The sequence below is a fragment of the Bos grunniens genome, chromosome 11 (assembly GCF_055505025.1).
Source record: "Bos grunniens cultivar Pamir isolate PY7600 chromosome 11, Bosgru_T2T1.0, whole genome shotgun sequence".
Classification (NCBI taxonomy): Eukaryota; Metazoa; Chordata; class Mammalia; order Artiodactyla; family Bovidae; genus Bos; species Bos grunniens.
The window spans coordinates 71,889,565-71,914,535 of NC_141175.1; the positions used below are offsets into that span (position 1 = coordinate 71,889,565).

At 38.1% G+C, this 24,971-nt stretch overlaps 1 long non-coding RNA gene across 33 annotated transcripts in view; it reads left to right on the top strand.

Moving 5' to 3' along the window:
• LOC147363323 (uncharacterized) overlaps positions 1 to 24,971 on the top strand; it is a 504,516-nt gene that overhangs the window by 261,344 nt on the left and 218,201 nt on the right. For 20 of the 33 annotated variants that reach the window (XR_015136959.1, XR_015136929.1, XR_015136935.1 and 17 more), the window contains one exon: positions 20,647 to 20,777. This is a non-coding gene — a long non-coding RNA (uncharacterized LOC147363323). Of the gene's footprint in view, positions 1 to 12,051; positions 12,153 to 19,290; positions 19,382 to 20,646; positions 20,778 to 24,971 lie in introns of all 33 variants that reach the window. The other 13 variants (XR_015136938.1, XR_015136950.1, XR_015136953.1 and 10 more) reach the window with 5 other exon arrangements.

The window sequence follows — 24,971 nt, forward strand, 5'->3', positions numbered from 1 at the left end:
CCTTGGAGAATTGTAGTAATCAAGAGCAAACAAATCTTAAGAGTGAACTGTTCACGTACCTAGTATGAATTTATTCAACTGTATGTTTATATATTGGCTTACATATTCCTTTATGTTTCCTGAATGCATCTTATGGTTTGTGTGCCTTGGGTTGTAATTTTTAAGAGGACAGCATCCATTGTGGTTAAATGCTGTGTGCCACATTATAAGCAAGTAGTTGCATAACAGGTGCCATTTAAAGATGGTAGTGGTTGTGGTGGTGGCTCTATATACACCTGTCTTCAGCATTAGCATGATGGACCTGATTTGGAGCTGGATGTAATTGGTTTGCATGTAAATCTGGACGTGTGTTAGCATCGTCCTATAAAATCAAAGAATTGGTTTCCAGCTTGACTGCCAAACAGGAAACTATTCTTACTAAAGAGGAGCAGGAAAAACCTCTGACAGAGTTTTAGAGTGAGAGGATGCACAGAAAGAACCACAGTCTGAGGATTCAGGATAAGAAGCATGGTGCCACACCAGCTGGCATCACTAGATGTGCATGCACCTTGTGGAGCTTCCTGAAGAAAAGCCAAAGCTCCTTAGCCAGGACTTTGATGAAGACTCTTCTTTAAAAGGAATTTTATGCTAGAGCTCAAGACCAAGAACCTTTGTGAGAACAGTAGTAGAGTGAAAACTTGGTCCTAGCACATCAAAATAAAAGGTGGAAAAAACTAAGGTATCAGAAAAAGATACACACCAGATATGTTTAGAAGATAAGGAAAGTTAATCATGAAAAAATTACTCAGTGCACAGGGAGGATGGGATGGGTCTAGTTGACACCTGGGACGTAGGGATTCCTGAATCCTTGGGTGTGTGGGAGACTGGGAGGTCAGAATGGAAAGGAATGTATCTGTGAAAGTCAGGTGTCTGACATGGAAATTGGATATTTTCTGGTTAAGACCTCCCTGAGGTGGCTTTTACTGGCAAGGAGCAGCAGAGGCAAGAACAGGTGTGTTTATCCATCTGCCACGCAGTGTCTTATTTGTTCTCCTTGTTCAAGGCCCTTGTATGTGTGAAATTATCCTAGGCAGATGTGGTTGCCATGGCAGCAAAAGTGGCATCTGTTACTTTCAGCGGCGACAAGATCCTTGGGGCCTGCAGAGATGGCCATTTGGTGATGACAGTCACAGGCATGTAGGAATTTGGAGAGCAGATATGAGATACCTCAGAAATCTTGATCCCACCACTTGAGTCAAAGAAGAGGGAAACCAAAGGTCAGACTCAGCAGATTCCTCAGTGTCAGCAGGACAGAAGTCAGGGAGCTTCCAAGAAATTATGATCTGTAGCCTATGTTATCTCTTCCACACGTCAGAGCATCACTTGGTCCCTCATTCAGCTTAACAACTTGGCTCCACATTTTTTTGTCCCTTTAAATTTGGTCCCCCATTTCTGAACATCCACAGAATCTTGAACACTATAACAAACAGTATAATGAGGATCTTGGAAGTCTTGGGAGTGTTTTGTGGCTGCTGCCATTGAATTGAACAAATGGAATAAGGATTTCAGTTTTTGGACGAAGGGAAGCCAATCAAGTTTGCTCTTGCAGGTTGCCGACATATAATTCCAGTTGAGTTCAAGTATTCAAGGTATCTATAACATAGTGAGAACACTGGCTGTTGCAAATATTGTGGTAAGGTGGAACAAATATTATTGATGGTTGCTTTGTGTTAGATGCTGTGAGGAGAATCTTACGATCCATGTGGGGTTATTAGGCACACATAGAAGGGAGAGGTCATTGGTGGTGCTAGTGGTGGGGAGAGGTCATTGGTGGTGCTAGTGGTGAATAATTTGCCTTTCAGTGCAGAAGAAATAAGAGATGCAGGTTTGATCCCTGGGTCAGGAGGATCCCCTAGAGAAGGGCATGGCAACCCACTCCAGTATTCTTGCCTGGAGAATCCCATGGACAGAGGAGCCTGTTGGGCTACAGTCCATAGTGTCACAAAGAGTTGGACATGACTGAAGCAACTGAGCACACAGCACAGTGATTGCCCAATAAATGCAATGGATGTTCAAGGCCAAGGGAGGCCAAGGGAGACCAGGGAGACCAGGGAGAGAGAAAGTCACAGCTGAGCTGGAGAAATCATAGAATGCTTTGGATTAGGAATTAGGGGGATGTAGGCATGGAGTCAGTACCTACCTGGAGTAAGTCTTATACTGGAGTAAGTCACACAAACTTGCTGGAACACCTGAGTTCTTTTTGGCTGGAAAAAAAAAAAAAAAGCAGTTTGGTCACAAATGATTTTCAGAATTCCCTTATTGTCCTAGCCTTAATGGTTTCAGGGTCTCCCTAAAATTAAGAATTAAATCAAACTTGAGGAATTTAGGATTTTGTTATGAGAATGAAGGCACAGGACTTTTCAGGAGCTGGAAACACATGAGCCAAAGTGTGGGACAAGGCAGTGTAAGGTTCCTGTTTAGGGATACATAGTGGTTTGTCCTAAAAATTATAAATAAAATGTCAGAAGCCAGATATTTGGAATTGAAACTAATCAATACTAATGGTGGAGGAAGGGGGCAGTATAAATGGATCTAGGCTCATAGTGAAAGGTGTTGATTTCAATTTATCCTTTCTTAGCTGTGGCTCACTTGAATCTTTAAAGTTTCTTATTGTGGCTTTTTGTCAATATCATCCTTCAAACTTTAGCCAAAAGCACACATTAAAGAATGATTCTATGTTCCTATATTTTTAACATTAAAGGAAATGGGGCTACATCTTTGATTTCCTATCCTAGAGACCTGTCCTTGTCTAGTCTCCTGAGAACATGTGATAATGGTGAATGTGGGTCCATATCATGAATTTTTGGAACATGTACATTTAGAAGCAGTGTATCTGTTACACAATATGCAGTGTCATACCAACAAGACAAATGAACAAAAACTTGTAAATTTTCTCAGATTCTGCGGGAAATGGAGAGTGACACTCCAGTATTCTCAGATTTACGTGGTTCTAATTTAAGCAAATTAGCAGCAGCACTGTTTTAGGGGGTTAACAGCTTTTGTGCAGAAATGATGCCAAGTTTGTTTTGGTTTTGATACATCATCCTCACAAGGTTGCAGTCTTCTTATTAGCTGCCTTTTTATCTCAAAGGCTATAAGATAGTATATTAAAGGGATTATTTTGATTAGATACTAGATATTTGCTTTCTATTTGTAGTTTTAATCAAGTTTCCAAATGATTCATATTTGGTATTAAATTCAACAGAACAATGAGTATTGAATATTTCCATTTTGAAGCTACCAGCATGACTTTTCTTGTTTGCTTTCACATAAATATTTCTAAAGATACTTGGAATTATGTGTAAATAATCACACTGTAAATATTTAAGTGTCACTTTCCCTTTTCAAAGCAAGGATCTTATCAGTGAAAATGTAATTAGATTGCTAGCAGCAGTGCTTGAATTAACATCTCTAGTAAAGAGAATATTATTTCCATTATACTTCTCAGGACAAGTAAGATAAATGAAGAGTGGTATGAGTTATCATAGTAATTTGTTACATTACTGTGGAGTAACAAACTAGCTTTATATGCCTACTCGACAATGGAGACAAGTTACCAAAGAACAATGCCTAAGGTTTCATATAAACTCATTAACCACTCTTATTTGTAATTGAATAACAGACTAGGTGCAGGAGAAAGGTCCACACAGTTTAGGTAGATTACATAAAGTTTTAACCTATACTAGTTAGACTTCTCTAAAGTACTCATTAACATTGTGAATGCTCTCTATTCCACTCATCCACCCACCTAGCAGCTTGGCAATCTGGAATACCCTCGCTTGTCATACAAAACATGGTAATCAGAAGTTGCATCTAGATGTCGCAGTTAATGGGTAGTCAAATGGTCTTGAAGTCATTATCAATGGAAGCACTTTAATACTCAAGAAGCTTTTATATCACTGCCTCTCGTATGTGGAGATGTTAGTTTTTCCATTTTTGAGTAGTATGGTTGGGGATGATATCTAATATTGTCTATGGATATGTGATCAAGTGAATATAATTGAAGCATATACAGTTATAATGAATTTGATTTTGGATGTGAACCAAACAGGAAAAGACTGACTATATGAACTGTAGAGAAAAAGATGGATGTATGTTATTGATGATGCTTAGGAGAACTAGTGGTTCAGGGAACAGGTTTGTTGGGTCTAACATGCTACAGAGGCAGAAGAAAGATAATAAATTACCTTGGTCAAGACGTCTAGAGATACTGTAGAAGTAGAGACACAGAAGGGAACAGCCTTGCTCCCTAGTGGTTGTAAATAAGGATAACTCATAAAGATGCCTTGATCCCTTGCATGAAAGATTACTTACTTAATCAGATTTTAATTGAGTGCCTTATGTTCTAGGCCAACATCTAGGCAACTAGAAATATTTAATAGAACAAAACTGTCTCTCACTGGGAAATTTACATTCTAGGGAGGATACACAGGTGACAAACAAACAAATATATAATTTCTTTCTCCAGAGTATAATAAGCACTATGGAGAAAAATGAAGTAGGATAGGTAGAATAAGGAGTGACAGGTAGAGGGAGGTTTTATTGCTGTTTTATAAAGCTGGTAGCAGTTGGGACACCAGTTCCTTTTTGAATGGGAGATATTACAGCAGGTGGATTTTCATAGGAGTGATCTAAAAGGGAAGGGATAGAGGGAAATATCATGAGGTGAGTTACTGACTAAGGATGGAGTATGGGGTCCAGTATAAGAGTGGAGTCTTGGATGTAGATTGAAGCCTGGATAAGTGTGATGATGGGATGGGGAGGGAGGTGGGAGGGGAGTTCTGGATGGGGAACACATGTGTGCCTGTGGCTGATTTACGTTGATATATGGCCAAAAAAAAAAAAATCACTACAATATTGTAAACTAATTAGCCTTCAATTAAAATAAATTAATTAATTAAAAAAAAAAAAACTGAGGCTAGTGGAGAGGTACAGTTAGTAGTAATGCCATGATCTGGCTGTGGGAATAGGTGCTAAGTTTTAGGACAAGATCATTGGGGAGGAGAAATTCAAGGAATGAGTAACAAGGGTATTATTGGATAGCTATTTGGTGGATATTGAAATCAACAAAAATTATGACAGAAGGGGTATTGAAGAGAGTTACAGTGAACCAAAGGCTAAATTCTTCAAGGGATAAGTGACATGATCCAGGGGTTTTTAGATTGCAGTAACAGTATTTAAATACATAAATATAAAACATTTATCACTTGGAGAGAGATGCTCCTGTCTGAGCCTTCCTCCCTGACTAGAAGACTGGAGAGCAGTCTGGTTTGCCTTGGCCCGGTGGGACTATCCTTTATCTGGAACTTCAGAGACATTGAAAACCAGAAGGTATACAAAATTGATAGTTAAATGTCATCAGTCAAATCAATCAACTGAAGAAATGGGTACAATTGGGTCATCAAAATAAGGTAGTGCTTGGCAAAGCAAGAGCTATGAGGACCAGGAAGAGGAGAGCATAGGGAATGTATGGGGGTCGGATAACTGGAAGGTGACTTAGAGATGGGAAGGACAGAACACTGATGCAGAAAGTGGGTGTTATATGTGGGCCTTTTAGAGGTCCCTAAAGTGAATGTGGGCCTCCCTGGTGGCTCAGATGGCAAAGCAAATGTGACAGAATTTGTCCAGCTTTACTCAAGTTAAAGGACCAAGATCAGAATAGATCACACTCAAGTGCCAAAGAATGTTGTCTTTTTTGTATAATGACTTTTACAATTATGACCACCCCAACCAGTCCAAAATCCCATCTCTCCATTCTGACTATTGCTTATCAAAGTTGATATTTTTATCATTTCATCAGCCTCTTTTATTTGGGCATATTGGTACAGGAAAATTGAAAAGCATTTTTCTTGAATTAAGAATGTTACATCAGTTTTACTGGAAGGACTGAGGGTTTTCATTTGAGACTACCCCGCTGGAGGACATTGAGAGCAGCAAGGCAGCATTTGCTGATGACTTCAGGGTGGATGATGGCTTCCCTGGTGGCTCAGACAGTATGGCGTCTGCCTGCAATGCAGGAGACCTGGGTTCGATCCCTGGGTGGGGAAGATCTCCTGGAGAAGGAAATGGCAACCCACTCCAGTATTCTTGCCTGGAGAATTCTATGGACAGAGGAGCCTGGTAGGCTACAGTCCATGGGATCGCAAAGAGTCAGACACGATTGAGCGACTTCACTTCACTTCACTTCAGGGTGGATGAACAGTAATTAGTATAAGTAGGGTAGGGTGAGGTGTAGCGGGGTCCTGTTTACCCCACTGATGCTCTTGGGACCCCAGTGGCTGCTGTCTTTTGTACTGACATTTAAAATTCTCCTTTTTCCATCATGTGGTCTGCTCCTCTTATTGGGTCTTTTTATGTTCACAGCCTGTGTAAGATTTTCTAACTAAAAAAGCTGCTCAAAATGCAGAACCTTGCTTCCCATCTCCTCTTTTTACTTCCTGCTGCTGTTCTTGAAAATAATTGCTGTATATAGTCAATCCACAAAACTCGAGAATAGGTAGAACCTTTACAGAGTCTACATTATAAATTTAAGATCGCAATCTCTTCATTTTCACAAATGCCGAAGATGGGGGTCTCTTCTTTCATTTCTTTCCTGTCAAAAAGGCCTACGTTTAGTTTACTTTTTTTTATCATCCAAACATTAATTTTGCAAAGCTAAGGAGCTTTTCCAGTTGGAATTTTAAAAGATAATATACCTGAACCCTAAAGCCCCAAATCAGAGGTAATACTTTAGGGACTTTTTCTGGGAGTAAGGATTTTTTTCACATTCCTATTTATCACTTAGTAGATTTCCTGTCTATATGCAAAAATAAGGTGTGAGAGTATGCATTCATCTGTATTTTCTATTAAGGCAAAACGGGCACATATCTTCAGTATTATACCCTATTGTACAGGTTATAAATGAACCCTTAGAATTTTGACTTTCAGTCTTGACACAAACGTATTATTTACTTACTTTCCTTAATTTATGCTATTTGGTTGTGAGATAAATGAGTTGATTAGAAATAGATTTCTGAAGTTTGAATGTTTTTGGAGAGGACAGTCATTTTGAGTTGGTGCATTATAAAACTCTGGACATGGCCATAAAGTTATTGTCATGTATCTCCTTAAGTGAAAGTGAAAGTTCAGTTATTGTTCCAAACCTTTTTCATACATATCCAGCTTTTACCTTTCCATCATACTTTAGGTAACCTTGCTTTACTTTAGTTGGGAGATTTTGAAGCATCTTTGAAACCATTTGGCTGCCTCAGTTTTCTCCTACATTAAACTCACTTTATCTTTCAAGGTAAACCACAGTGCTATAACATGGCCACAGTTTTCTAATTGACTCTTGTCCAGGCTGTTTTTAGGGCCCTTCAACTGCAGTTGGTGCTTTTGAGAGATCAATCTAAGAAGAATCTGTATAATAAACTTATTTAATCTAGATTCTGTTTATATCCAACCAGTGCTTCCTATGAAGCATTTTAACATACTTTTTACATTTCTGAGTTTTTAACTTTGATTCACTTTTTTCAGATATTATATAAAGGTGTTGTATTTGCTAGTACACTTGAGAATGTGTATAATGTTGCAGATTAGAAGTATCCTAATGCCAAGATTTAAAATGAGGATTTTATATGATTCTTTCATAAGCTGTATAGCTGGTCCATTGAAGATGTATAACTGGGATGAAATCTTAGTTGTATTAACTAGAAATTTAGTTCACAGTTATCCTGGGAGCAAAGTACTGATTCATTTGTTCATTAATTCCACAAATATTTATTGACCACCTGCTGTGTACCAAGCATTATAATATAGGCATTGGGAATACAGCAGCGAAAAAAATGGGATAAAAATTTTTGCCCTCAATTAACTCGTTCTCCTCTACAGTAAACTTCATTAATAAATAAAATACAGGGTGATAAGTGCTAGGAGAAAGAACTAAAGAAGTAAAGGAAATATAGTTGTTGCTTTGGAGACTGAAACAGTAGATTGGTGAGGGAAATACTCATTAAGGAGGTGATTCTTAAGTAAAGATGTGGTTTATGAAGAAGGAAAATAACTTGCGTTTTAAAGTGAAGGCAAGTGAAGGAGCATCACTCTTTATGATTACATGAACACAGACTGGTGCTTTCTTTACCCTGTGTTTTATTGAGTTAGAGGTGGGAATCAGAGCAGGGGTAGATCTTTCTAGGAGATCTTGAGCCAATGGAGCAAACTGTATGTCCAGGTTTGAGTGTTGTATGTGTTTTTTGACCTTGGTAACTGGGGACCTAGAAATTAATGTCAAAGTTGGAAATGACTCCCAGAAACAATCTGGCTTAACCCTTTCACTGTATGATGAGAAAATGGAATCACCCCCTAAATGCTTGTTAAGCTAAATTGACCAAAATACTATTTGTGAAGACCCGGCACTAAACCACATATCTCTTTCCTGGTAGAGTGTTTATTCATAATACTGTTATCAAGGCTGTTGCCCCAGAATCATACCCCTGACCCTCCATCCAACATAAACTATTTACAGTACTCCTATGTAAGTTTCAGAAGGAAGCTTCAAGGAGTTATAAACCTGTTAGAACCAGCTAGGCCCAAGATGGTAGAAGATTTGACTTCCAGTAGACCTTGAGTCCCATTATATGCTCATTGTAATACCTTAGCTTGCTAAATGACACACACATTAGCATCTTGACAATTGATGATTGCATGACAACAACCAGAAAAGAGCATACCAAGACTGAAAAGGAGAGTTGCATCAGTTCTGGGTCCAAACCACATCCATGTTCTAAAATAAGTCATATATATTCCTTCCACTCTTTCTAATCCTCTTGATTTTCACCTTGACTCTTCTATATATAGTACCTCCAATGGAACTGGGTTGAAAGGTTGATTTGCAAACTAGGTTCCCGCTTCTCCATCGAGTAAAGCTTGTGCTGTTCCAGCCTCAATATTGGTTTCCTTACTGGCTGCATGAATCTGACTAGAGAAAGCACCTCCCAGGCTGAGACAAAGGGTGTCAGCCCAGATTAGAATGCTGGCACTGGTCCAGTTCATCTATTCAGTAATAGTATTTCACTTTCTTGCTGTACCACCACTGCCATGATGGTCATTATGAACTATTTTAAACTCAGTTTATATAAGATGTGACTGGGAAACTTGGGAAAATAATCCCCAATGATTTCTCTTCTCTATCATTTCTCTTCTTTAAAAGCGATGAACATTGTCATGGCATTGATTTCTGAGACATTGACAACATCACAAGAAGTCTTTAATGGAAATTCTGGGTCTCCCATTTCAGTTCACAAGACTTTCTTTCAAGTTTTATTTTTTCTTTCTCTTCTCTCTTTAAATGGGCACAGCAGTTGGTTCTCTCTGAGCTACTGATTAGGATTTGATTGCAGTGATTGTTTAGTTCTTCGTGCATCATTCAGCTCTAATCTACCCCACTCCACAAAAAACATTTGTGGTTGAATGAAGGTGTGCACATGTACTTCAGCAGGGACCCGTTTAAAGCACAATGTATCCTGGAAGCTCTTCTATTTAATGCAAAATATCCCCTAAATTTTGTAATTATGAATTTGAATTTTTAGTCTTTTGTATGCCTAATTTTACGGTTCCCTAGATACTGAAGTTGAGATTTGTAGCATTTCAGGTTGGTGAGCAGGTGGTTTATGAAGTAAGCCTACATTAATGCAAAAGCTAATTCGTCTCTCTTATACGCCCATTGCATTAGAGAGATGATTTCTGCAATGTGTAATCATAGAGGACATCTTCAGATACTGCTTTTTTGCTAGGCCCACTGAAAATTAAGGATGTTTGTGAGATCACAGTTGTATAACTAGAAGATATCTACTAGCTAGACATTTTTTTCTATTAGCTAGACATCTTAACCTACTTAAGATATTTTTTTACATTGACCAACCCTAGAGAAAGAATGTTCTTGATCATTAATGTATTTAATACATTAAATATATTTAATTGTTTCAGATAATGCAAATTGTTACTTACCTGGACTGAAATCAAGTAAATATTTCTAGCAGTGGTGGTCTTCAAAAGATGCTGCACACATAGCCTAAGCTATATAAACAGGTATAGGTTAGTTGACCATGGATTCTGTCAATTCTTTTCATTCGTTTAAAAAATTGTCCAAGTGTGCATGCTTGCAGAGTGCAACAAATACTTATTATGAGTCCATAATGCCTTGCTGGTGGTGGTTTAGTCGCTAAGTCATGTCCGACTCTGGTGACCACATAGACTGTAGCCCACCAGGCTCCTCTGTTCATGAGATTCTCCAGGCAAGAATACTGGAGTGGGTTGCCATTTCCTTCTCCAGAGGATCTTCCCAACCCAAGAATTGAATCTGGGTCCCCTGCATTGCAGGCAGATTCTTTCCCAACTGAGCTATAAGGGAAACCCCCATAATGCCTTAGATTCTGGGTATACAATAGTGAACAAGAGAGAGTTTTATCCCTCAAGGCATTCATCCCTTACAATGGATGATAAGGAAACTTCTAAGGCCATTTTGTTGAATTATATATGTTATGCCAAGCATCCTGAATGCATTGCTCTATGCATGGTACTATTAATACAGAGAAGGTTAATGAAGTACTCTTGCCCTCAGGGAACTTACAGACTAATTAGAGAGCAAGATGTAAGCACATGACTGGATAACTAGCAGTGTAAGGCCTTGTACAGTGACAGATGAGTGATGTTCATTTGGTCCTTTCCTCTGTGTTCCAGACACTGGAACTGTCACTCTGTCACTCTCCTATACTCCGTGGAGGGAGTTCCCAGATGCCTCCAGTGACTTTAATTTCTGAATTTAGAATTCTTCCCTGTTTTACTTTGATCTTTGATTTTTAAACTTCTTTCTCATAATCTCTGAAAGTTTCAAAGGGAAAATATCTAGTCACTCTATTCTCATAGAATCCTTTCTGCTTGGAAGAATAATAATTCAGCACAGGGGCTGGATTTTTCAGGTATATTATCTCCATTGAACCATTTAAATCCCTTTTTGCTCTCAGTTTTTGATCATTTCAGATTGCATCTGGCGAAGACCCCATTATTGCCACAAACTCTTTAATCAACTCAGTGACCTTCATCACATGGTAGGCAAAGATCCAGAGAAGTAATTTTAGCAGAAGTGAATCCCACATGTTTGATTTGATGAAGGGATAAAATCACTCTATTCAACCTAAGTGACCCTATTTGGACTTTTTATTTAACAAAATCCTGGATTAGCTTAGATTGTCAGTGACCATCCTTGCATGAGATAAAATATAATTACAAGACAATGTTAATCTTTTGAAATTGGTTTTAAAAGGGAAAGAGATACAATTTGGTAGAAAAAGTGAGAGAGAAAAGGAGAGAGGGCTTTAGAGTAGACTGAGTAGATTTTTTTTAAGATTCTTTATTGCAGATGCTAAATTCAGATTTCTAAGTGTGAATACAGCATGTCAGACTGCTTTGTCATGGTGCAGACTGCATCATTTATTCTGTAGATGACTGAGCAGAGGAATGCTCTCAGGTTTTATGACTAAACCAGAAATACATTTCCTTTCTTGTAGATGCCTAAATAATACATATTCCATAAAGCCTCTAAATATTTCTTTTATGGGAAAGGGGTATAATCTTATAAAAAGACTGGTTGTTTTGGTCTATATTTATATAAAGAGATATATTTGGTTCTTTCTTGTTTTGACTGTTGGAGCTGACTTTTCACTGATATCACTGCCTACAATTTCTCTTTACTTCAGTCAGTTTTGTATCCTGATATTGAATTAATCTTTGGGAAATGCTTATATCACTCTTCTGCTCTGAACTTTGGCCTCATGTTGTTTCTCTAACAAAGCTCAAATATTTTATCCTCTTATTTTAAACAATCAGTTCATTTTAAAAAATGTTATTTATGAGTGTTTCAAGCAAACGAAACTACTGCTATTTGTCATATCCAATATAAACTTTTCTATTTCTAAGCCTTTTCCTTAAATATACTCTCTGTTTTGTTAAAATATGTTTCTCTGAACTCCTTTACAGCTAAAGCTTTTCTATATTTTGAGACTGAAAGGCCACTACTTTTACAAGGTTTTCCAGGATCTCCACTACCATAAGTCATCTTTCTCTGGCTTAAACTCCCAGTAAGTTTTATTTGTGTATTTTGATTGTCTACTACTTCTTATCATAATCCATGTTATATATATGTATATGTATACCTGTGTAGATACACACAGAGTTTATACCTATATCTTACTTACATCGCTAGACTAACCTACTGAAGAAAATAATGATATAATCTTCTTCATTTTGCCTTATCTTGGTGTACTGTCTTCCACACAATAGGCATCTAATAAGTGTTCCTAATTTAGAATTTGATATGAGACTTGTCTATTTTAATCTATAGCCAAAGATGTAGAATTATGGAAATTCAGAAGTAAAAAGATCCTCACCATAAATAATTTTACTGTGGAGAACAATGAAAGTGATTGTTTCATGATGAAACTGTATAAGAGGGTATGTGACAGCCCATCCATGTCAGTCAGAATTTAGGTCAAGGAAATAGAAGGGCATGAAAATAACTTGTGTAGTTAATTCACATACTGAAAAACATTAAAATGTGATGCAATTGAAATATTACAGTATATTCAAAGAGGAAGAGTAACAGCATGTTTTAGACTACAGTATTTGGTCCTGGTACCAATAAAGAGGAACAATAGGGTCAGAAAACAAAGACTACACACAGCTTAGCAGCTATAAATACTTGATTCAGAGAGGTGGCTCTCATTTTTCATGGCATTCAACTAAAGAATTGTGTGGGTTGAGTTTAATATTTAAGATGCAGGGTACACATATTTGCCACCTCTGAAAAAGGAAAACAAAAGTGGAATAGAATGAATGTTTAAAACCATATTCAAGAAAATGTATTGATATAAATGAAGATCTGAATCTACATATTAAGAGACCCATTTGTGTATGTAAAAACGAACCCAGGATATTATCTATGAGACAGCAAAGAAAGAAGACAGAGTCATTTATAAAGGAAAGGAAGTAGGTTGACATTGACTTTCTTAATAAATGTTCAAAACAATAAGTAAAGGAATAATATCTTCAAGACACTTAAGAAAAAAGATGAAGGATATTATTCCATTCAAGTTGTACTTTAAATTTGTGAAGGTTATAGGAAAAATATGGAACATTCAAGAATTCAGGAGATATTGTCCCTAGGAAACTACTACAAATAAAAAATTTAAAAAGTGGTATGGGGGACTTTGACAGAGAGATCAGTGGTGAATACTTTATATATTTAACTCTAGGTTGAAGATCTTAACGTTGTAGACAATGGTTAAAGAAGTGTTTGTTAGTGGTAAATGTAATGTCAAAGTAAAAATGACACAGAGAAAGGCTGGAGGGAGGAAATTAAATGATTTCTTTGGATATTATCTAAAGCTGACAAATAATAGAAGCTTTAATATATTTAAGTGTACAAAGATTAGGCACTTAAGAAAGATATGAATATTGACTAAAAGAACATGATGAAGAAGAAAGGGTGGAATAGATGTTATAAATGAATTTTATTGTGATATAATCATTAAACAGTATATATTGTCCAGAGGAAAAGAGGGGCTATTACTAAAAATATTAGTAAAAAGACAACTGACATAATAAAATTTCAACTTCTTTGATGCCAGAAGACAGAAGACACAAAATTAGTGGCATATAGCTAATAATGAAAAGAACTCAGGAAATCTTAAATATCATTCCTTGATGTTGTTATTAACAGTGATGTTGATATTGCTACTTTCTGTTTTCTTATATATTACAGAATAAGCCAATAATTAAACTGAGATTTTTCCAGTGTATGAAAAACAAATACTAGTATTGAATCAAAGAAATTAAATGAAAATCCTGTAATGCTAAATTTATTTCATGATAATATGATATATATCCTGTTTCTGTTCAGTGGAAGGACGTGACAGTATGGCACTTTATCTGGAATCAGCATTGTAATGCCCAAATTTTGTTTTCTAAATACCATTCACAGAAAGGAATCGGGATTCTTTGGAGAAAGGGCTGACTGTGGACTTGAAGGAAGGAAAATTCATGGTGAATTTAGGAAACCTTATTGTGCTAGAAAGCAAGGAAACCCTTACAGACTGAAGGGTTGAGTCAAAGGGTCAGAGGGACAAGCACTAAGAGGTTCTCATTTGGCCAAATTTGGCACATTTTGTACATCTGAAAGAATATGACTATAGTTGATTGAAACACATAAGTATTCATGGGTCCATAAAGATATAAAAGAAGAAAACGTTTTTAAAAAAATGAATTATTTGCCACCTTGGAGGCAACCATTAAATTGAATCCTTCTGAAAATTGGTAAAGACCATTATTATACATTTATCTTAGTTCTTCAGTGGGAACTATAGTTGTGGCAAGCTGCTGCTGCTACTGCTAAGTCGCCTCAGTCATGTCCGACTCTGTGCGACCCTATAGACAGCAGCCCACCGGGTTCCCCTATCCCTGGGATTCTCCAGGCAAGAACACTGGAGTGGGTTGCCATTTCCTTCTCCAATGAATGAAAGTGAAAAGTGAAAGTGAAGTTGCTCCGTCGTGTCTGACTCGTAGTGACCCCATGGACTGCAGCCCACCAGGCTCCTCCATCTATGGGATTTTCCAGGCAAGAGTACTGGAGTGGGGTGCCATTTCCTTCTCTGATAGTTGTGGCAAGCTAAATACTCTAATTCATGAGCAAACATTTTCTCTGTGGAAGAATATTATCTAATAAATACAGAACAAATGAAAAAATTTAAAAATGCACAAATAATATTGATATATGCTATGTATTTCTATGTTTTATATATATATATATACATACACACACACACACACACACACACACACACACATATATAACCAGGAAAACCTATTATTTTATACAAAAGTTTTCTGTTAATATTTTTTTGCTGAAAAGCATTCATTCATTCAACAGTCATTTGAGGACCTAGTATGTGCCTTTCTCCACTGATCTCCAGTAGCATATTGGGCACCTACTGGCCTAACTCATAGTTTCATTGAGTTAGAAAAGGCGGCACTCATCTCACATGCTAGCAAAGTAATGCTCAAAATTCTTCAAGCCAGGCTTCAACAGAACATAAATCGTGAACTTCCAGATGTTCAAGCTGTATTAAGAAAAGGCAGAGGAACCAGAGATCAAATTGCCAACATCCGTTGGATCATCAAAAAAGCAAGAGAGTTCCAGAAAAACATCTACTTCTGCTTTATTGACTACGCCAAAACCTTTGACTGTGTGGATCACAACAAACTGTGGAAAATTCTTCAAGAGATGGGAATACCAGACCACCTGACCTGCCTCCTGAGAAATCTGTATGCAGGTCAAGAAGCAACAGTTAGAACCAGTCATGGTACAACAGACTGGTTCTAAATCAGGAAAGAGGTATGTCAAGGCTGTATAGTATCCCTCTGCTTATTTAACTTATATGGAGAGTATATCATGAGAAACACTGGGCTGGATGAAGCACAAGCTGGAAACAAGATTGCTGGGAGTAATATCAAAAACCTCAGATATGCAGATAACACCACCCTTATGGCAGAAAGTGAAGAAGAACTAAAGAGCCCCTTGATGAAAGGGAAAGAAGAGAGTGAAAAAGTTGGCTTAAAACTCAACATTCAGAATACAAAGATCATGGTATCTGGTCCCATCACTTCATGGAAAATAGATGGGGACACAATGGTAACAATGAGATACTTTTATTTTATTGAGCTCCAAAATCACTGCAGATGGTGACTGCAGCCATGAAATTAAATGATGCTTGCTCCTTGGAAGAAAAGCTATGACCAACCTAGACAGCAGTTTTTAAAAAGCAGAGACATTACTTTGCCAACTAAGGTTCATCTAGTCAAAGCTACAATTTTTCCAGTAGTCATGTATGGATGTAAGAGTTGGACCATAAACAAAGCTGAGTGCTGAAGAATTGATGCTTTTGAACTGTGGTGTTGGAGAAGACTCTTGAAAGTCCCTTGGACTGCAAGGAAATCCAACCAGTCCATCCTAAAGGAAATAAGTCCTGAATATTCATTGGAAGAACTGATGCTGAAGTTGAAACTCCAATATTTGGCCACCTGATGTGAAGAACTGACTCATTTGAAAAGACCCTGATGCTGAGAAAGATTGAAGGTAGGAGAAATGGACGACAGAGGATGAGATGGTTGGATGGCATCACCAACTCAATGGACATGAGTAAGCTCTGGGAGCTCATGATGGACACGGAAAGCCTGGACTACTGCAGTCCACAGGGTGTCAGTCAGACACGACTGAATGACTGAACTGAACTGATGTGCCTTTGGAAGAAAAATGATGACTATGGATTTTTTTGCATTAGGTTTTCAGTCAGGTCATTTAAATAAGCATTGTAATTTTTATTTATCTAAAAATTACTGATTTTATCATGTTTTCATGTGCAAATCAAAATTGCAATGAGGTATCACTTCACACCAGCCAGAATGGTCACCATCAAAAAAATCTACAAACAATAAATTCTTGAAGAGGGTATAGAGAAAAGGGAACCCTTTAGCATTGTTCATCGGAATGTAAATTGATACAGTCACTATGATGAACAGTATGGAAGTTTCTTGAAAAACTAAAAATAGAACTACTTTATGACCCAGTAATACTACTCCTGGGCATATATGCTGAAAAAACCATAATTCAAAAAGACACATGTACCCCAATATTCATTGCAGAATTATTTGCAATAGTTAGGATATGGAATCAACCTAAATATCCATCAACAGATTAATGGATAAAGGAGATGTGGTCAGTACAATTCAGTCATTCAGTAGTGCCCGACCCCCTGCAACCCCATAGACTGCAGCACACCAGGCCTCCCTGTCCATCACCAACTCCTGGGTTGGTGATACCATCCAACCATCTCATCCTCTGTCGTTCCCTCCTCCTCCTGCCTTCAATCTTTCCCAGGATCAGGTTCTTTTCCAGTGAGTCAGCTCTTTGCATCAGGTGGCCGAAGTATTAGAGTTTCAGCTTTAGCATCAGTCCTTCCAATGAATATTCAGGACTGATCTCCTTTAGGATTGACTGGTTTGATCTCCTTGCTGTCCAGCGGACTCTCAAGAGTCTTCTCCGACACCACAGTTCAAAAGCATCAATTCCTTGGCACTCAGCTTTCTTTATGGTCCAACTCACATCCATATATGACTACTGGAAAAACCATAGCTTTGACTAGATGAACATTTGTCAACAATGTCTCTGCTTTTTAATATGCTGTCTAGGTTGGTCATAGCTGTTCTTACAAGAAGTAAGTGTCTTTTAATGTCATGGGTGCAGTCACCATCTGCAGTGATTTTGGAGCTCAAGAAAATAAAGTCTGTCACTGCTTCCACGGTTTCCCCATCTGTTTGCCGTGAAGTGATAGGACCAGATGCGATGATCTTAGTTTTCTGAAGGTTGAATTTTAAGCCTTCTTCACTCTCCTCTTTCACTTTCATCAAGAGGCTGGTTAGTTAGTTTCTTCACTTTCTGCCATAAAGGTGGTGTCATCTGCGTATCTGAGGTTATTGATATTTCTCCTCGCAATCTTGACTCCGGCTTGTGCTTCATCTAGGCTGGCATTTCACATGATGTACTCTGCATAGAAGTTAAATAAGCAGAGTGATACTATACAGCCTTGACATACTTCTTTCCCAATTTAGAACCAGTCTGTTGTACCATGACTGGTTCTAACTGTTGCTTCTTGACCTGCATACAGATATCTCAGGAGTCAGGTCCGGTGGTCTGGTATTCCCATCTTTTGAAGAATTTTCCACAGTTTGTTGTGATCTACACTGTCAAAGGCTTTGGTGTAGTCAATAAAGCAGAAGTAGATGTTTTTCTGGAACTTTCTTGCTTTTTTGATGATCCTATAGATGTTCACAATTTGATCTCTGGTTCCTAGCCTTTTCTAAATCCAGCTTGAACATCTGGAAGTTCATGGTTCACATACTGTTGAGGCCTGGCTTGAAGAATTTTGATCATTATTTTGATAGTGTGTGTGATGAGTGCAATTGTGTAGTAGAGTAAACATTGTTTTGCAGTACTTTTCTTTGGAATTGGAATAAAAACTGACCTTTTCCAGTCCTGTGGCCACTGTTGAGTTTTCCAAATTTGCTGGCATATTGAGTGCAGCACTTTCACAGCATCATCTTCTAGGATTTGGAGTAGCTCAACTGGAATTCCATCACCTCCACTAGCTTTGTTTGTAGTGATGCTTCCTAAGGCCCACTTGACTTTGCATTCTATGATGTCTGGCTCTAGGTTAGTGACCATACCATTGTGGTTATCTGGGTCATGAAGATCTTTTTTGTCTAGTTCTTCTGTGTATTCTTGTCACCTCTTCTTAATATCTTCTGCTCCTCTATGTCCATACCATTTCTTTCCTTTATTGTGCCCATCTTTGCACGAAATATTCCCTTGGTATCTCTAATTTTCTTGAAGAGATCTCTAGCCTTTGTCATTCTATTGTTTTCCTCTATTTCTTTGCATTGATCACTGAGGAAGGCTTTCTTATCTCTCCTTGCTATTCTTTGGAACTCTGCATTCAGATGGGTCTATCTTTCCTTTTCTCCTTTGCCTTTAGCTTCTCTTCTTTTCTCAGCTATTTGTAAGGAGTTGTGGTAAACATACACAATAGAATATTACTCAGCCATTAAAGGAACAAAATTGGGTCATTGTAGATACATGGATAGAGCTAGAGACTGTTATACAGAGTGAAATCAGTCAGAAAGAGGAAAACAAATGTTATGTATTAATGCATATATGTTGGATCTAGAAAAATAGTACAGATGAACTTATTTGCAAAGCAGTAATAGAGATACAAATATAGAGAGCTAATATATGGACACCGAGGGGGGAAAGGGGCATGGAATAAATTGGGATATTGAGATTGACATGTATACACTGCTATGCATTGGATAGATAACTAGTGAATGCCTGCTGTATGGCATAGGGAACTCTAGTTGGTGCTTTGTGATGTCCTAGGTGGAAGGAAAATCCAGAAGAGAGGGGTATGTGTTTACATATGACTGATCCTCTGATTTGCTGTACGGTAGAAATTAGCACAATGTTGTAAGGCAACTATACCCCAATACATAAAATAAATAAAAAATAAGAGTTATGAATGCCATTAAACTATAATTTCAGAACTGAAAGGACCAAAAGAAGTCATTTGGTCACTCCCTAATCCACACCCCTTCTCATTTTCTAAACAGGAATCACATTATCCACACTCATATAATGGATACTTAATGAATCCTATCAGTAACTGAGGAAAGAGAAAGAAATTGACAAACTTCTAAGTAGGTAAAAAAATCATTGCACCATATGAATGTTTAGCATATATTTTTAAAATACTAAGCACATCTTTCATTAATCTGTTTTTAACCTTCAGAAAATTAAAACACACAGATGGCCAGTCTAGGTCATTATGATTTTTTTCTTTTTTGACCAAATTGATATTTCCTCTAGATTGATATCAGACTTGAGCTGTGTGACTAAGGCAGTAGTTCAGGGACCAGGGCAGGCAAGTGCCCTCTCCACTCAATAACCAGCAAACTAATTTGATGTTCCTATTGACTTGAATCTGTCTGCTTTATATCTTGAGCCTATGAGTGTGTGACCTCTTCTGCAGAGATCTGCTGCTTCTGGGCATTTTGTAAAATGCTGAAATTGTCTGGAAAACTGCTCTCTGTGTTTTGTAAAATAATGGAAAGAGAGCATTTCCTATCTGCCTCCTGCAGTGATTTCCCAATAATAAAATTGAAGATGTACATTTAATTTTATTTCCATTTAGTTCTGAGAAGAATCTTGAGGTATTTTAGTTCCTAACTATGACTCCTTATCTGTTATCTTTTCTGATTAATTGTGTCTCCTAGCTGTAATTTCTTTTTGACTCTTCTTCATAAAAATGAGCTCTGTATTTTCCTGAGTCATTTTCCTTTTTTGAAACAAAGTAGAAATACAGAGGACAATATTTGACCAGAATCTCAATCTTGAAACTCCATCCATGCTCTAATGTGTTTCACAACTAGGCAATTAAGAACCTAGCCTTCCCTTTAATCATCTCAGGAAATTAGAGAGATTTTTTTCATGGTTAAATGGCATTTCTGAAAACAATCGAGAGCACTTTTTGTAATTTATGCTGAAATTTTGTTTTCTTTGAACTTCTATGTGTATATTGGTCACTTAAGAAACAAGGAACTTAATTTTCTCCTTTTCCTTTCTTATTCTTACCTTTGTAATTGTCCTTTTGAAATCTTGTGTGTGTGTGGGGGGGGGGGCGGGTGGTGGTGGCAAAATGAGCTATTTCAATGTACAGGCAACTCTGCTTTTGTTTTAGCCATTATAATAACAAAGCATGTTATTTTATGGAGGTTATGAAGCAATTTAATAATCTGTTTTTGTGCTCACACAACATCAGACTTTCCATGGGGGCCTTGAAACACTTTCTGGATACATTTATTTCCCCAGGTCCTGGGTCTTTATAGACAAGAAATCTAAAATGGATTAGGTAGGAAATAAACTTTGTCCTAGGATTTGCACTCATGTCACTGTCCTCTTTTTGCCAGGACTGTTGTTTCTGATTCCCTGATTGAACTCTTGAGACCTTGGATCTGCCTGGATTGACTTGCCCTGTCAGATGTTTTCCCTAATGAAACTCCCTCTCCAGACTCCTGCTCACCCTGGCCTCAGGCTCCCGGTAAGTTTTTTTGCTAGGGTTATGATGTCATTGCAGACTGGCATCCCTTTTCTTCTTTCCTATATCCTCTAACTTAGTATCTTGCCCAGAGTGGGAACTTGATAAACAATGACTGAATGATGGCATTGATTGCAGCACACAGTAACTTGGTCAGAGGTTACATTGGAGATACTGGGCTGCTGAGAATTTGTGTGGAATCTTCATGTGAGAAAGCCAAAAAGGATGGAGTGGGTACTGAATTATTTACTTGTATACATCTCTTCTTCCTCTTCTGTATTTATTCACATTGAACTGAAATAAGTGTTGCTCAGTGCAAGACTGGAAATAGACCATCCTTTGAGTCATATTCTCATTGGCTACCTGGTTTTTCCAGTTTCTATCCTTCATGCCTCCTGTCAGAATGATATGAATCCCCTTTACCTGAGTGATAATGGAGGGAGGGAATCATAACCATGTTCATTTCAAAGGTAAAGTGCAATGTCTACATGACTCTGGGAGAGAGGGAGAAATTTGGATCGTGAGAAGTTCACAGCTCAATGACAGTAAAAAAAATAAATAAAAAAAGAAACACTTAAATCTAAACTTCTTTGATGGGGCAAAATATTTTAGGAGGATCAAGAGGCAAGAAACATATAAGTTGTGCCTTCTGTGAACAGCAGGAGCATAGGGGTCAGGGAAGGAAAAAGACAAGAGAAATGCTCTGAAGATTTGGAGGCCTCAGTGTGCTGGGCTCCTGACCACAGGCAGCTGTTCAGCTGTAAGTGTGCCTATGAGAAAGCCAAGACCTTCTTGAAGTCTTGAGTAACTGGTGCCTTAAACATGAGCTTTTGTGCCTGTTCTCTTGGAACAGGGTTCCCTTTAGAGCATGTATGCACTTCACTGACTGTTCAGATGATGGACAGAACTCTGCCTTCTGTTACTTTGGTTATCTTCTGCCAGCCTCCTTCAGGAGCCAGGAAATGTCTTTCTCTTTATATTTTCAACTTAAATGCATCATGTGGATTTGTATGGCTGCTTTAAGATAGGGATTTGTTTTATTCTTTTTTTTTTTTTTTTCCTTTTCTTTCCTACACCTTATCTTGCCGTTAACCTTAGACTAGGAAAATGAAAACTCTGGGGGCAGTTTGGAGCTTCAGCCGCCCAGACAGCAGAGGCTGAAGGGCTCTCTCCTCTCTGTGTTTTTATGTCCTTTCAAAATGTCAGTTAGTACTTTTAAAATAAAGTCTGCCATCAAAGACATGCTCTTCTCCTCCCTGTCTGGTGTGCCAAAGATAGACATTACTCTGTCTGCTTTAGTTCTCAGTTTCCTGTCATGTTTGGCAAAAATTTAATTGCCTCTCCTTTCAGAACAACTTTTATTTGTTTTCTTTGCTTCAACATTTCCTCTAAAGGAGAGTTCTTGCAGCAGGGGAATGCAGACAGCTTTTGTTTTTGCCGCTCCATGATTGGCTTCCCAGTGTCTTTTAAAATGAAATTTTGTGCCCAGAAAAGATGCCATGGAAGCTGGGCAGTGTTGCTTTATCCAAGGGTGACAGTTCATGTAGGGAGCCAAGTATACTCAGGTTTAATTGCAGGCTGGGGCTCAGAGCAGACAGTGGCATTTCTTTTCTACCTTTGAGTACTGTTCTTGTCCTGTCCTTGCAGACCAAAGTAGGTAATAATGTTAATAACAATAATACTGCCTATCAGTCAGCTTCTCTTACCCCATACTTAAAATGTTCGTTCTCTTTAGAGGGTCCTTGCTCTCCATCTTGGTGATTTTAGACTAATCCTTCAAAACCTGGCTCTCATGTCATAAGGAATTAACACACTTTCTGCTCTGTTGCCATAGCATTTTTCACATCTATTGTGTATTGACTCCCTTCATGGTTAAAGGATTCATTGTACATGAACCTAACAGCTTAGCACTCCCATTGCTCCCACCCAAGACTGTCAGATGTTTAAGGTTAAGGAATAATAAGGTCTCTTATACATTCTCAAATCCCCAACTTTTAGCTCAGGGTCTGATACATAATAAAAGATATTTATTATAAAATCTTAAATGAGACAAAAATGCAAATGGTACTTTTGCATATAGATCTCCCTGTACTTGTCCCATTGGATGCAAGTTTATGTTCCTGACAGGAAAATGGCTTTGACGGGAACTGATTTTTTAAGTATTCATGTGAGATCCAAGGATAAAGGAAAAAAGAAAAGTGTTGAAAATGAGTAAAGAAAGGTGACTAGCTGTCTCCTTTGGATTTCTGCAAGAAGTCAGAATCTCTTGAGATTCATAAACAAAGGGAATGATAAGGCTTTACAACTGAGGAAATGAAAGAATATATTCACAATGGTAATATGAACCAACATGAACAAGAAGACATTCTGAGAGGGGATGGGGAGTTCAAGCTTTCCAGGTGAAAAGCTTTGAAGCAGAGTTGAGGACACTGTCAAAGGTCTTGAACCTAAATGAGGAGTGACCCCAAGTATGAATTCCATTTGGGGGACAAAACATTAGGAGAGGTTGCAACCAGAACTGGGGACTCTGGAGTCTCAGAGAGAAAGTGTGTTGTAAATCCAGGTGAGGGATGAACTATGTGTGGACTGTGTCGTTAATACCCTCCCAGACAAGTCAACAAGGAGAGGTTCTCCAAATTCATGACTCTGTCATGTGTCTTTCACCATTACCTAATTAGGCAATGTGTTATGGCAGGAGAAGCTCTTTCAGGGGAAAGCAGGCAGGTGGCATGAGTTGACATTCTTTCCTCTCACACATCAGCTGCATAACCTGAAGGAAGTCACTAACCCTCACTGGTTCTCAGTGGATTTATTTATAATATGATAATAACCGGACTTTATCTGTGTTAGAGGAAATTATTACATGGAATGATTGAGCTCTTCAGCTATTATAAAATCCATTGTATCTTCCTGGAAATCCTACACTGTGTCACTTAACATGGCTATTCTTATGTGTCTTTTTTAAATATAAATTTATTTATTTTAATTGGAGGCTAATTACTTTACAATATTGTATTGGTTTTGCCATACATCAACATGAATTCTCCACAGGTGTACACGTGTTTCCATCCTGAACCCTCCTCCCCACACCATCCCTCTGGGTCATCCCAGTGCACCAGCCCTGAGCATCCTGCATCATGCATTGAACCTGGACTGGCGACCCATTCCACATATGATATTATACATGTTTCAATGCCATTCTCCCAAATCATCCCACCCTCTCCCTCTCCCACAGAGTCCAAAAGACTGCCCTATACATCTGTATCTCTTCTACTGTCTTGCATATAGGGTCATCATTACCGTCTTTCCAAATTCCATATACATGCGCTAGTATACTATATTGGTGTTTTTCTTTCTGGCTTACTTCACTCTGTATAATAGGCTCCAGTTTCATCCACCTCATTAGAACCAATTCAAATGCACTCTTCTCAATGGCTGAGCAATAATCCATTGTGTATATGCACCACAGCTTTCCTATCCATTCGTCTGCTGATGGATATCTAGGATGCTTCCATGTCCTGGCTATTATAAACAGTGCTGCAATGAACATTGGGGTATACGTATCTCTTTCAATTCTGGTGTCCTCAGTGTGTATGCCCAGCAGTGGGGTTGCTGGGTCATATGGCAGTTCTATTTCCAGTTTTTTAAGGAATCTCCACACTGTTCTCCATAGTGGCTGTACTAGTTTGCATTCCCACCAACAGTGTAAGAGGATTCCCTTTTCTCCACACCCTCTCCAGCATTTATTGCTTGTAGACTTTTGGATTGCAGCCATTCTGACTGGCGTGAAATGGTACCTCATTGTGATTTTAATTTGCATTTCTCAATAAAGAGTGATGTTGAGCATCTTTTCATGTGTTTGTTAGCCATCTGTATGTCTTCTTTGGAGAAATGTCTGTTTAGTCCTTTGGTCCATTTTTTTATTGGGTCGTTTATTTTCCTGGAATTGAGCTGCAGGGGTTGCTTATATATTTTTGAGATTAATTCTTTGTCAGTTGCTTCATTTGCTATTATTTTCTCCCATTCTGAATGTTGTCTTTTCACCTTGCTTATAGTTTCCTTTGTTGTGCAGAAGCTTTTAAGTTTAATTAGGTCCCATTTGTTTATTTTTGCTTTTATTTCCAATATTCTGGGAGGTGGGTCATACAGGATCCTCTGTGATTTATGTCGGAGAGTGTTTTGCCTATGTTCTCCTCT